This window comes from Acomys russatus, chromosome 10 (assembly GCF_903995435.1).
Source record: "Acomys russatus chromosome 10, mAcoRus1.1, whole genome shotgun sequence".
Lineage (NCBI taxonomy): Eukaryota > Metazoa > Chordata > Mammalia > Rodentia > Muridae > Acomys > Acomys russatus.
This window is the reverse complement of record NC_067146.1, coordinates 55,950,773-55,965,701: the sequence shown is the minus strand read 5'-3', so window position 1 is coordinate 55,965,701 and position 14,929 is coordinate 55,950,773. Positions and strand designations below refer to the sequence as shown.

Genomic DNA, 14,929 nt, shown 5'->3' with positions numbered 1-14,929 from the left:
TGGAGCATCCTTTGGGTGGAGCATCCTTTGGATGGAGCATCCTTTGGATGGAGCATCCTTTGGATGGAGCATCCTTTGGATGGAGCATCCTTTGGGTGGAGCATCCTTTGGGTGGAGCATCCTTTGGATGGAGCATCCTTTGGATGGAGCATCCTTTGGATGGAGCATCCTTTGGGTGGAGCATCCTTTGGATGGAGCATCCTTTGGGTGGAGCATCCTTTGGGTGGAGCATCCTTTGGATGGAGCATCCTTTGGGTGGAGCATCCTTTGGATGGAGCATCCTTTGGGTGTATGCCCAAGTGTGGTATAATGAAGAAGGTAATCTATTACCACCTTCCCTGGGAGTGGCAACCCTGATTCTTACAGTGGCTGCACACGCACGTCCTCACTCTTACCAGCAATGGAGGCGTCGTCCCCACATCCTCACCAGCATAGACTGTCACTTGTGTTATTGATCTTGGCTATTTTGATGGGTGTAAAATAAAATCACAAAGAAGTTTGATTTGTATTTCCATTGATGACTACAGATGTTGAACATTTCTTTAAGTGTCTCTCAGTCATTTGAGTTTCCTCTTTTGGAAATTCTTTGTTTAGGACTGTACCCTCTTCTTAATTGGGTTGTTTATTTTTTTATGTCTAGTTTTTTGAGTTCTTTATAGATTTTGGATATTAACGCTCTATTTGATGTGTAGTCTATAAAAAAATTCCCACTCTGTAGCCTGCCACTTTGTCCAAATGATGGTGTCCTTTGCTGTGCAGAAACCTTTCAGTGTCATGAGGTCCAGTTTCCTAATTGTTGATCTTAATGTCTGTGCTGACATCAGTGTTTGGTTCACAAAGTCCTTTCCTGTGCCAGTGAGTTCAGGATTATTCCCTACTTTCTCTTCCGTCAGATGCCAATGAGTTCAAGACTGTTCCCCACTTTCTCTTCTGTCAGATTCAGGGTATCTGGCCTTATGTTGAGGTCTTTGATCCATCTGGGGTTGAGTTTTGTGCAGGATGATAAGTATGGGTGCATTTGCATTCTTCTGTACACAGCCATCCAGTTTGACCAGCAGCGTTTGTTGAAGATACTGTCTTTTTCTAGTGTGGATTTCTGGCTTCTTTATTTTAAAAAAAAAAATCAGGTGTCCATAGATATGTGGATTTATGTTTGTGTCTTCAATTTGATTCCGTTGATCAACATTCCATTGATCTATTTTGTGCCAATACTATGCTGGTTTTACTACTTTAGTTCTGAGGTAAAACTTGAAATCAGGGATTGTGATACCTCCAGCAGGTCATTTATTATTCAGGACTATTTTAGCTATGCAGTGTGTGTGTGTGTGTGTGTGTGTGTGTGTGTGTGTGTGTGTGTGTGTGTGTGTGTGTGTGTTTGTATGAAATTTGAAATTTTCCTTTTAAGATCAGTAAAGATTTGTGTTGACGGAGAGAAGGAGGAGGCAGCGAATCACTTACAAATAGCGCCCAAGCAGGACCCGAAGCCTAAATTCCAGGAGGGCCAGCAAGTGCTGTGCTTTCATGGGCCTCTTCTTTATGAAGCAAAGTGTGTAAGGATTGCCATAAGGGACAAACAAGTGTAATACTTTATCCATTACAATGGCTGGAATAAAAATTGGCATGAATGGGTTCCAGAAAGCAGAGTACTCAAGTACGTGGACACCAACTTACAGAAACATCGAGAACTTCAGAAGGCCAAGCAGAAACAGTATGCAGAGGGCAAGATGAGAGGGGGTGCTCCAGGAAAAAAGACATCTGGTCTGCAACAGAAAATTGTTGAAGCAAAAACAAAAAAGAACAAGCAGAAAACACCTGGAAATGAGATGGTGGCAGGACCAGTGAGATGCCTCAGCCTCCTAGGAAGAAAAGAGCCTGGGTAGATCCTACAGTTGAAAATGAAGAAACATTCATGGACAGAGTTGAAGTTAAAAGTAAAGATTCCTGAAGAGCTGGAACCATGGCTGTGGACGCCTGGGACTTGACCACAGACAGAAGCAGCTTTTAATCTTCCTGCCAAGAAGAACGTGGATTCCATTTTGGAGGATTATGCAAATTACAAGAAATCTTGAGGAAATACAGATAATAAGGAGTATGCTGTTAATGAGGTTGTGGCAGGGATGAAGGACTACATCAATGTGATGCTGGCCACTCAGTTACTCTGCCAGTTAGAAACCACAGTATGCTGAAATTCTCGCAGACCACCCCAGTGCACCCATGTCCCAGGTGTATGGAGCGCCACATTTACTGTGATTACTTGTGCGAGTTGGAGCAATGTTGGCCTATATACCTCTAGATGAAAAGAGCCTTGCTTTATTATTGAACTATCTACATGATTTCCTCAAGTACCTGGCAAAGAATTCTGCAACTTTGTTCAGTGCCTGTGATTATGAAGTGGGGTGTGCACTCTCTCTCTCTCACGTGTGCTTGGATCTCTGTACACAGTTCGGTTCTCAGTCCTCTTGTACAGACGACATACTTTAAAGACCGTCAGCGTATAACAGAGTCTATGATTGTTTTCTGTGTGATTTTAAACAGAGAAAAGAAAGGAAAAGATGTCACTGCTCCTTTTTTCTTTCTTTTTTCATTTCAAAGTTTCTACCACTATATTCAGTGATGGACAACAGAGACACGCTGTAGGGTGTTTTATTGCCTAGTTGACAAAGCTGCTTTTGAATGCTGGTGGTTCTGTTCCCTTGACACTATTCACTTTTATAATACGTGTTAATGCTCTATGACAAAATGCTCTGATTCCTAGTGCCAAAGGTTCACTTCAGTGTATATAACTGAACACACATCCATCTGTGCACCTTTTTTTTTTTTTTTTTTTTTTTTTTTTTTTTTTTGGTGCTTAAAGAGCCCATCTTTTGCAAGTCACCCATGTTGTTCCTTAGGCATTTTACTTATCTTTGCTTACTTGTTAAGGAATGGTGGCTTGTTTTCATGAGTTTTGTATTTGTGTCTAATGCACATTTTAACATGATAGACACAATGCATCGTGTAGCCACAGTTTTATGGAAAAGTCAATCTTGTAAGTGTTGTTTTTCAGATCTTCAAAAAATGTCTTTAAATAAAAAAAAAAAGAATTGTGTTGGAATTTTGATAGGGCTTGCAATTGTGGTCTCATAAAATGAATGGGGCAATGTTCCTTCTGTTTCTATTTCATGGAATAATTTAAGGAGTATTGGCATTGACTCTTCTTTGAAAGACTGGTAGAATTCAGTGCTAAAATGATCTGGCCTTGGGCTCTTTTGGCTGGGATACTTTTAATGACCGCTTTTATTTCACTGGGGGCTAAGGGTCTCTTTAAATTGCACTTCTTATGATTCTCTGGATTTCCTTGGTGTCTGTTGTTGTGAGCCCCTTTTCATTTCTAATTTTTGGGGGGTTTCAAGACAGGGTTTCTCTGTGTAGCCTTGGCTGTCCTGGACTCACTTTGTAGACCAGGCTGGCCTCAAGCTCACAAAGATCTACCTATCTCTTCCTCCCAAAGTATTGGAATTAGAGGAGTGTTCCATTGCACCCTGCTCATTTCTAATTTTCTTAATTTAGATGTTCTCTCTCCATAGTTTAGTTGATTTGGATTCTTTGCTGTTGTTTCTGTTTTATTGATTTCAGCCCTGAGTTTGATTATTTCTCGTTATCTTCTCCTTTGAGGTGGTACTTCTTATTTTTGTTCAAGAGCTTTGAAGTGTGCTGTTGAGTTACTAGTATGAGTTTCCTCCAATTATTTTATGTAGGTACTTGATGCTATGGACTTGCCTCTTAAACCACCTTTATTGTGTCCCATAAGTTTGGGTATGTTGTCAATTAATTTTCATTCAATTCAAGAAAGTCTTTATTTTGTTTCTTAATTACTGTCTTGACCCGTTTCTCATTTGGTATTAAGTTGTTGAGTTTCCATGAGTTTGTAAGCTTCTGTTGTTTCTGTTGTTGTTACCCAGCTTTAATCCATGCTGGTCACATTGGATGCAGAATATTATTTAAATTTTCTTGTATCCATTGAGACTTGCTTTGATTACAAGTATGTGGCCAATTTGGGAGAAAGTACCATGAGGAGCTGAGAAGAATGTATATTCTCTTGTGTTTGCGTAAAATGTTCGGCAGATATCTGCTGGTCTGTTTGGTTTCTAACATCTGTTAGCTCTAAGATTTCTCTGTTTCGTTTGTCTGGATGGCCTGTCTATTGGTGAGAATGGTGTCTCCCAGTATTGGTGTGACTGGTATGTGGTGAAGGTTTACATGTGATTTAAGCTGTGTTAGTGTTTCTTTTATGTACTTGAGTGCCCTTGTGTTTGGTGCATAGATGTTAAGAATTGCAATGTACTCTTGGTAAAGTTTTTCCTTGATCAGTATGTAGTGTCCTTCCCTGTTTCTTCTGATTACGTTTGAAGTCTATTTGCTAGATATTAAAATGGCTGCACCATCTTGCTTCTTACATCCATTTGCTTGGAATATCTTTTTCCATTCCTTTTCCCTGAGATGATAAAGACATTAAGGTGTGCTTCCCCCTTTCTGTTGCATCCTATTTTCATATCCATTTTGGTAGTCTATGCCTTTTTACTGGGGAATTGAGACCATTGATGCTAAGAGATATTGATGAGCAGTTCTTGATTCCTGTTGTATTGGTGGAGAAGGAGGGGATGGTGGTGGTGATGTGTGTGTGTGTTCGTTTCCTTTCTTTTGATTTATGATAGTCTGATATTTTTTATTCCCTGTGTTTTCCTGGATGTAGTTAGCCTTTTTAGGTTGGAATTTTCCTACTATCACCTTCTGTAGGACTGGATTTGTAGATAGATATTGCTTGAGTTTAGTTTATCATAGGATGTCTTTTTTCTCTGTCTGTTGAGAGTTTTGCTGGGTATTGCAGTCTGGGCTAGCACCTCTGTTCTCTTAGAGTCCACAGCACATCTGTCCAGGCGCTTCTGCCTTTTATAGTCTCCACTGAGAAGGTGGGTGTAACTCTAACAGGTCTGCTTTTATGTTCCTTGGTCTTTTCCTCTTGCAGCTTTTAATATTCTGTCTTTGTTCTGTACAATGTTTTGATTATTATGTTCTGAGGGGACTTTCTTTTTTTTGCCTATTCTATTTGGCCTTCTGTCTGCTTCATGTACCTTGATAGGCATCTCCTTCTTTAGGTTAGGGAATTTTTCTTCTATAATTGTGTTGATTTTATAATTTCTGTGCCTCCAATCTGGGTTTCTTCTCCCTCTTCTATTCCTATGGCTCTTAGTTTTGGCCTATTTCATAGGGTCCCAGATTTCCTGGATGTTTAATGTCAGGACTTTTTATATTGAACATTTTCCTTCGACAAAAGTATCCATTTCTGGGCTGGAGTGATGGCTCAGAGGTTAAGAGCACTGGCTACTCGTCCAAAGGTCCTGAGTTCAATTCCCAGCAACCACATGGTAGCTCACAACCATCTATAATGAGATCTGATGCCCTCTTCTTTGCTGCAGGCAGGTGCACATGCAGGTAGGGCACTGTATACATAATAAAGATTTTTTTAAAAAAAGTATCTTCAGTGTCTTCAGTGTCTGAGATTCTTTCCTCATCTCTTGTATTCTGTTGGTGAGACTTACCTTTAAGGTTTCTGGTCAAATCCCTAAATTTTTCATTTCCAGATTTCCCCCAGTTTGGGTTTCCTTTATTGATTCTATCTCTACTTTCAGGTCTTGGATTGTTTTATTCAGTTTCAAATGCACACCTAAAGGGAATTTTCTCCCTAACCTATTAACTTTATCTTCGGTCCACATATATATTCCAGTATCCTACCAGACTTCCTACATCTGAGACCTCCTCAAAGCAGCTACCCACAAGTACCAGCTGGACCTGCATTGTTCCTCCTAGCTGGACCTGCATTGCCCTTCCCAGCTGCAGATATTCTCAGACACTGGACAGCAAATGCACAACAGCCTGTTCTTCCAAAACCTGGCCAACATTTCAGTCTTTTAATCCCCTATCGCTGCCCTACTGTCAGCAGGGAGTAGTTAAACCGATTACTTCACCCCTTATCCATTTGCAAAAGGCTGTAATGGTGTGCTCTAGGCCCAGGACAAACAGCTCCAGGTTCTCCCAGCACTCCTTGGTCCCTACCCTCTGCAGGACATGACTGACATACCCTGCCCTCTACCTTAAACTTTCAGGGCAAAATTTTTCCTTCCCCTTCACTATATAATTTAGACATTTGTTACTATTGCTTTTTTATATCTCTTTTCTCCCTCATCTACATTTATATACTTTAACTTACCTTATATAAAAAACAATCCAACATTCCTCATTTTTTAACTATAGGAAAAGGTAGGAATGTTAGGATTCTGCTTCAGTGTGCCTACCTGTGATGTCATCGCTTACCTGCCATGGGAGCGTGATCCTGCCCAGGGCCACATAAAAAGACAGACCCTGCATGTGGTCTCTCTCCTCCCTCTCTACTCTTCCTCTCTTCCTCTCTTATCCCTTTTACTCTTCTTCTCTCTTCTTCTGTCTCTTTCACTTTCTGGGGTACCTCTCTCCCCTTCCCCCCCCCCCCATGCTCATTTAATAAACTCCTGTACAACATAATATCTGCTGCCTGGTACCTTCTTATATCTTATCACCTTATACCTTACTGCCTTTAATCTTTAATCATAACATTGGTGCCAAAACAAATATAAAAGGCATGACTATTGTGGGTTCTGTGCAAAACGTGTTCCTAGGTAGCATCTCCTAGAGAGATGACACTTAGAAATGGGAATGGACTGGGAGGGGAGGCTGAGGGGGTCCATAGAAGGGGCAACACCAGGATCTGCTTAGTCCCCTGAGGATGGGGGCAGAGAGTGAGAGGCCACAGCAGGCGGTCTACAGCAGGTGGTCTGCTCAGAGCTGGGGATGAGCCTGGGGGATGGACTTGAAGGAACAGAGCAAGAATGGAAATTCTGCATTTAGCTTACCGGCTTCCCCAGTGGAGGGACTGAAGTTTCCCAGGACAACCCTTCATTTTAGATGCATATATTGAAGCAAATACGTGCAGGCAGAAAGAGCTGGGAGTCCGTCGCCAATGCAGGAGAACTGGGGCTCTGTGCAGGTAGAGAGGCCCTCACACATCCCAGCTGGGAGGAACATGGCCACAGATGTTGGATGGACCTAGGTGCACTGGTGCAGATGTTGAGCTGACAAATAGCAGTCATGCTGTATTTGGGGAAGCAGCCCATGTTTTCTTCTGAGCAGTGTGGCTCCAGCCCCAGAGACCTGCAACCAAGTAAGGAGGAGGAAGCAGAGGTGAGCCTGCCATGCAAGGGGGTGGGCCAACACCTCGGCCCGAAACACTGAGGCAGGAATAGGACAGGGAACCTTTAGGTTGGGAACAAGGAGTCCTTGTCTATCTGTATGCAGTGACCCTGCCTCTAATCAACAGTGCATAATAAACATGCCGAGCTTCTGGGAAGCCTGTGCCTTCTCCTTCAGAGAGTCCAATCCACTTGAGCCCAGCTTTCTGTGAGTAAGCCTGTTTGCCTTTTTTCATTTCCTCTCCACCCCAGTCAGGTCCATCTCTGAACCTTTGGGGTTTTTTTTGTTTTGTTTTGTTTTTGTTTTTTGTTTTTGTTTTTGTTATTGTTTTGTTTGTTTTCTTCCTTCTTTTCTTTGCTTTCCTTTCCTTTTCTTTTCAAAATGACTAGAGATCCCTTTGAACTTCAAGAAAGGAATAAACCAAGAAGGAGAGACAGAGTTCAGGACACAGAAGTCCCAGTTCATCCACTCAAGTATTCTCCAGAGAAACAGGTGTGAATTCCAGATCAGTATAGAAAACAGAGCGAATGGCAAGGCAGGTCTTTCAGTAACTTTGGGATGTCCAAATGCAGTTAAAAGTGCAGTCCCTATGGCACACTAAGGCCCCTCATCATCAGGTGGATGCTAAACACACAGTAGAACACCAGCGGGGGTGGGGGGAGAGGGAGCACCTCACGGAGGGAGGGCATTCTGTGTGGCCTCGGCTGCTACTCCATTAACCTTAAGCTGACTGAGGGAGCTGGTGAAGAACCTCAACGTGCTACAAAATAGCAGTATGGAGCTACTTCTTTAGAAAGGTGGGCTCAGTAACTGTAAAGTTTTGTATTGCCTCTGAGAGCAAGCGCCAGGTCCAGAGGTGGGGTCCAAGCTGCTCTCTCCAGTGGTGCCCGGCAGGGCCACTTGACCCTATACTGTCTACTCTGTACAAGTTTGATCGACATGCAAAGGAGACGTAGCAACTGAAGTACGATCCCTACGTACACGGAAACAACTGTACTCAGTGCCTGTGTACAGCCTAGAAAGCCAGCCTTTCAGAGCATCCCTGTGAGTGGCTCATCCTGGCTACAGCTAAGGCCCAGAGAGCAGTCTCTGCTGTCCTGGTCTAATAGTGCCTCAGGTGTGAGTGTGCTCCCCACTCCATGCACCTCTGATGGCACACTGTGTGTCTATGGGGTAGGATGACATACATCATCAACCGTTTTCAGAGGAAACTTTAAAAAAAACATGCAAAATGCAAATACAATATTGTTTACAGGCCACACCAACATTATTTCCCTGGCCTGAGCTGGTTAAGCCTTGCAGTGCCTTAGGCAGCATGGCACAGATGGCTCCAACCTCCGATTACAACCGCGCTTGGAATTGAGGTCTCATCTGATCATTGCCCCTCTGCTGGGAAAGCCCAATGGTAGTTAGAGACACTTAGCAGTTAATTTGTTTTGTCAGAATTGCAGGTCCCAAGGTCAGAAATCCTGTAGTACAGGAGCCCAAAATCTGTGGCAAGTCACCTGGGTGATAAAACAAGAGCACATTCCACCAAACGAGGAGTGGTTTCTGTTTTGGCTTTTTTTGTTGTTGTTGTTTGTTTGTTTCCTGTGGCTTTGGGAGGGGCCGGGGCCCTGAAAACCATCTTCCCACCTTAGAGCTGGGAAGACAAGACGGTCGCAGAGTTGCTTGAAAGCCATCACCCTCAGGTGCCTACCGTGTACCACACTGGACTTGTGCTCAGACATGTTGCTAGGAATGTGTGAAAAAGTTCATCCAGGACCTCTGCTGGGCAGGCACTGCACTATGCCTTCACGTCACATAGTGCCAATCAAAGTTCATGATGCTGTCCCGGGGCCACCATGCAGCACTAACTGTCCATACAAAGCAGGCGAGGGCTTCAGAGGAAGCCTGCATAACTTCAGTCCCCACAGTCAGAAGCAATTGGGAAGGGTGGCCATGGCTCTGCCTGTGTGGCTGTATTTAAGGCACTCTAAGGGAGGCATGCAGGGAAGGTGACCTAGCAGGGCAGTCAGAGTCTGTCCTATGTGATAGCTAGTTGCCCTCCACGTCTGGAGGTGGATCTTCTGGGCTCTTTTCTAGGCTCTGGTGCTCTGCAGTGCTGCTTAGGCTCTGAAGGCTCCTGGAGCTCCTGAGGGCCAGGGTACATGGGATTGATACTGACTGCATGTGTGCCCCCCCCCCAGGTCATCTATCTAATTTAAGTCAAGCCTTTATGATAGCCATGCTTTCCAGTTGGGACCTAGGGCTGGTAACAGCTCCCAGCACCTTGGTGGTCCATGAATAGCGCCTGTGTTATTTACTCAGTTTGCACAGGTAGTTGTTTTCTGCCTGGACCAATGTATCACGTCTCTGATGACACCTGGTAGCTTGGGGTCAGGGTTATTCCGATCTCCTGGTTGCAGGCTTGTATCCGGTCTCCACAGCTCTTGATGCCTGGTTGGACACAGGCTGTGGCTGTGCCCGCCATCTCCCTAGCACTGCCCAGCTGAAGGTTTTTGCGCTCCTTCAGATGCCCTGTGGCTCCTGGATTCCACTCTCACCCTCGTGACCCACCCTAATCCTGCTTCTTCCCACAGAAGGTCTAAACAAGCTTCAGTCTGGCACATAATGCTCATAGGCTGGCAATCCACTGGCTGTAAATGAATTTACCAAAAAGACAGAAGCCACTGTGGCTTCACCCTCCAGCTCCCTGCAAAGAGATGGGAATCTTTCATAGCGGTTGACTGTGAGGGATGGGCTGATGTCTCTGGCTTGTTAAGCAGACTTGTCTCTTTGGAGCCTAGCTTTTGGGGGTCACTAGGAGGCAGGCCCTAAACGTTCATGTCAGACATCACAAATCTCAGGTCCTGGCTCCAAGTTGTCAGGGTCTGGCGGTCCCTATGTGGGGAAGATGTTTGCTTTTATTTGGGGCCTTTCTGTCTCTACACTCTTTCTTCATCAGGAGTCTGCCATGAGACACCTTTCCTCAGCTTTCTCAAGGGATACACCGAAGGGAATAAAGAGAATAGGAGAGTGGGTGGGGAGGGGAGGTTCTCCTTAGCTGAGGTGGGGGTCGGGGGAGCTCCCTCCTCAGCTTCTCAGGCAAACTGACACCTGGAGCAGTTACTGCCTCCTGGGCTCTTCCAAAAGGGTATGGGTCTTGGGGTGCTGAGGCTACACCTGCTGCCCTTCTTAGCTGTCCCAGGTGGCACCCACTTTGTTTCAGGGTGCTCAGGGACAGGAAGTCACTTCTCATCTAAATCCACCTCCCATGCTTACGAGCCATTATTGCAGGGTATGCTTAGGGCAGGACGGTCATGTGACTCTGCCCAGGAGGGCTGGGCTCTAAGTAAAAGAGACAAAACAATTCAAGGAAAGGAAAATGCATCTCCTGCTAAACGAGGCCATTCCCCACCCAGAGGGCCGAGGTTATTGGCTTTTTCTCTTATTCATTCTTTTTTGCCTGGAGGGTACCATACCACCTGGCCACAGATCCTTTAATGGGAATTTCTATGTTAATGCCCTTATCATATCTCTTTCAAAGGGAATCTAACCATTTTACCAGGGAAGGTACCACCCACCGAGTTTAGCGGTTGCTTTGTCCTCAGAATCTCAGAGGCCTGTAGTTCCCTCACCTCCACACTCGCCCCCATAGTTTCCCCAAATGTAGGGCAGTTGAGCAATGTGACCCAGTACCTGGGACCTACATCTGGCTTCTGGTCTGTGTGGAAAAGCAAAGGCACCCTCATCTTTACCTCAGAAACTCTATCCTGCTTGCCTCTTCCACAAACACTGCACACACTTCCAGGCACACTGGGCTCTGCAGGTGGCTCAGACCCAGCCTCTGCACTGTCCAGTGGTGTGGCCTTGAAGGGAGCCTTGCCTATAGTGTCTCTGAGTGTTACCAGAGGCATCTGAGAGGCCTGCTGGAAGATGGACCAGGCCTTGAGTTGCAAGTACCAACCCAGAATGCTTATTCTAAACTGTAGATAGCTTCTGAGCTCATGCAGTCCACCAGAGCTATAAAGTCAGCTCAATGCAAAACTGGAGCTAATTTAAAACACTGAGACTTCAAATATTTTATTTGTTTATTTATTGTGTGTGAGATATATGTGCTTAAATTTCTACCATGGGGGTCCAGGGGATGGAGCTTAGGCACCTTTACCTGCTGAACTTAACTCTACTTGATGAGCCACACCTGCCTCCTCTCTCTCTCTCTCTCTCTCTCTCTCACACACACACACACACACACACACACACATACACTATGAGATATTTTGTGATTTTGTGTATGTGTTTGTATATTTATATGTATGGATGTGTGTGTGTATATGTGTCTGCATATGTGTGTGTTTGTATATGTAAATGTGTGTATGTGTGTGTAACTCAATTGTGCAGTTGTAGAGCATGAACTCTGTAGATGACATCATGTCAAAATGCCAAAAGTTGTAGCCGCTCCCCACTTAAAGGGTCTGTCATGCACTCAGGCTATAAAGGCCATCAGTTGTGGGAAGAACTTCTCTTTCTAAGTCCCTCCTCAGAGCACAACTCTAGAGGAAGCGGCCTCCTCCTGTGCCTGTGCCTGGGACCACATAGATTCCTGGATACTTCAGCTCCACAGTTTATCAGGCCAGATGTTTATGAGTGTGAGCCTGCTTCCTGACACGCTCCCTTCTGGCATGCATTTTCTAGGTGGGCTATATGAGCAGGCTAAACTGAGGAAGGACAAAGGTCAGTTAACCATCCCCTATGACTGTGTCAACAGCCTGATGAGAGCAGTCCCCTGGGTAAGGGACCATGAAGTGCCGTCTCACCCCTAACTCACATGTGGAGGAGTGCCTGGCCTGGGGCTGGGGCTGGTTTCCTACTTTGTGAACTTTCCCTCACCCCTCAGATAATGAGCACCACCTGCCAGCCCTAATGAAAAAAAAAAAAAAAAAAAAAAAAAACCAAACAGGTGTGAGGAGGGTCAGGGCCTGAGACTGCTCACACTGTTTAAGAGCTGGCTCTGGAATCCAGGTCTGATGCCACATGTCCTCTTGCCATTGGCCCAGTGCGTGAAGCAGCCATGTTATTCTTCTGAATGGGATCCCACCATGACAGGCCCTCCTTTAAAGTGATCAGACAGTGACTTCATGCTCACACAATGAGAACCTGAGGGACGCCTGCTTGGACACATGCCATTAGGCTGTCCTGATTCTAGGTAGAAGTGAGATGCAAGGCACAGCTAGCAGACACTGGCTCTGTGGGAATCTGGCATCCTAGCCTTTTGGACCACAGGTAACAGGCTCCTCATGGTCCTGGGATTCAGCCTTTCAGTATCTTTTCTCTACTGCAAGGACTCAAGGTTCTCCAGTGTACCAACTCCACTACATGATCTGCTCAAGTTCCCTAGCCTGCCTCTTATGACACAGGGGACAGGTTGGCCCCTCATGTTGCACTCCCACCTCCCATCTCCACCAGTCTTAGCTCGACTCACTGTTACCATTGAGTGAGACACAGGGCCTGAAGTCCCCAAATGAGTCCCTGGAGGCCTTAGTGCTTCTTCTCCCCAGGCCGCCTCAGTGTCCACAGAATACATACATCCTTTCTGGGCAGAAGAATGCATGAATGGTGCTACGTGCAGCCATAATGCAGCCCTTTCCATGGCATAGAGATGAGGAATGTTCTTCTCCCTGTGTCTTCTAAGCTCTCCAGAAAACAAAGCAATAGGAGGTGGGTGCTACAGGTGTGGATACTGCTGTCAGATACAGAGTGGGCATCGGTGCAGCTATAGCCGCGAATGGATGTAGAAGTAGGCGTGGACATTGTTATATATGTAAACACAGACATGGATGTTGTGGTTTGAATGAGAATGATTCTCATAGGTTCATATGTTTGAGTGCTTAGTCACCAGGGAGTGGCACTATTTGAAAGGAGTAAAAGGATTAGGAGAGGGCTAGAGAAATGGCTCAGAGGTTACAAGCACTGACTGCTCTTCCAGAGGCCCTGAGTTCAGGTCCCAGCAATCACAGCCATCTCTAATGAGATCTGGTGCCCTCTTTTGGCCTGCAGGTGTACATGCAGGTAGAGCACATACATAGTAATAAGTAAATAAATGTTAAAAAAGAAAAATTAGGAGGCACGCTTGTTGGAGGAAGTATGTCACTGGGAATGGGCCTTGAAGTTTCAAAGCCCATGCTGAAGTCTGTCTCTGCCTCCCCTGCAGCCCTGCCTCGCTCTCCGCCTAGGGATAAGGATGGAGCTCTTACCTATTGTTCCAGTACCTGCCTGCATGCTGCCACTCTCCCTGCCACGAAGATAATGCTTTCTTTTCTAAGGCTTGCCGTGGTCACGGAGTCGCTGCACAGCACTAGAACAGTGACTGAGACAGACGTAGATGTGGACGTGGCTATAGATGTAGAAATGGACATGACTGTAGATGCAACATGGACACAGATGTAAAGACAGACATCGAGAAGGATATAGAAGTAGATGTGAGCATGAATGTAAAGTGCAGTAGATGTGGATACACATAATGTACGTTTGTTTATAACCTTGGATGTGGATGTAGACAGATACAGGTACAGGCCAATGCAGGGGCTGTTATGAGAACTGGATCTGTGTGTGTGTGTATATATATATATATATATGTATGTATGTATGTATGTATGTATGTATGTATATATGTATATATATGTATATGTATATGTATATATATATAAAATGGTTGCGTGGCTTGATGTTCTTGTGGAACAGTGGGAGCAGGGGCTGTCGCTGCCTCTTGCTTGCTTTGGGACCCTAGTCCTCTTACTGGGCTGCCTTGCCCAGCCTGGGCTTACTGAAGCTTGTTATGCTGAGTTGGGTTGATGTCCCTGGGAGGCCAACTCCTTTCAGAAGGGAGGCAGAGGGAGGGTGAGTATGAGGGAGAGGGGAGGGAGGTAGGAGGGAGAAAGTGGGGGGAGGGGAGGGAGGGGAAATTGCAGTTGGGATGTAATATGTAAGAGAAGAAAGACAGGATGTCTTTGTGTAGCCCTGGCTGTCTGAGAACTCCTTGTGAACCAGGCTGGCCTCGAACTCACAAAGATCCACTTGCTCCCAAGTGTTGGGATTAAAGGCATGTGCTAATACTGCCTAGCTGAGAAGAATAAATTTTTAAAGAGGAGAAAGAAAGGAGAGGTGGTAGGGGAGGGGGAGAGAAGGGGGATGGGAGGGGGAGGAGGGAGGAGGAGAGAGGTGGTTGTGTGGCTGGCTGTGACTCTCAGTCAGATGCTGAAAAACGGAGAACCTGAAGCATTGGCACAGCCATCCTAAGGTCAGAGACCTTGAGATTCTGACACCCAAGGTCAGGAGAAGAGGTGTTCCAGCTGAGATACCCAGAATGGAAGTGGACTGTCCTCTGCCATGTTGCCACAGGATGCTGCTAAGCAGCAGCTTCGGGCACAGCACGCTCTTCCTCAGGCAGAAGCTGGGAGGCTGATCTCTTCTGGAAACACAAAGAATGTTTCACCAGCTGTGCATGTGTTGACACTGAACCACCAAAATCCCCTTTACAAATTAGGAAACTGAGTCTAGAGGGCAAGCCATTCCCCAGATTGACACTTGCCTCAGTCACTTTGCTGTTCTATGATTAAAAAATACCCGGACAAACTGGGAGCGGTGGTGCACGCCTTTAATCCCAGCCCTCCTGAGACAGAGGCAG

The 14,929-nt window shown here is 45.5% G+C and overlaps 1 pseudogene; it reads left to right on the top strand.

Annotated features, from left to right (window-relative positions):
* The first annotated feature begins 1,379 nt into the window (after positions 1-1,379).
* LOC127194148 (mortality factor 4-like protein 1) lies at positions 1,380-13,692 on the top strand (annotated as a pseudogene).
* The last annotated feature ends 1,237 nt before the right edge of the window (positions 13,693-14,929 follow it).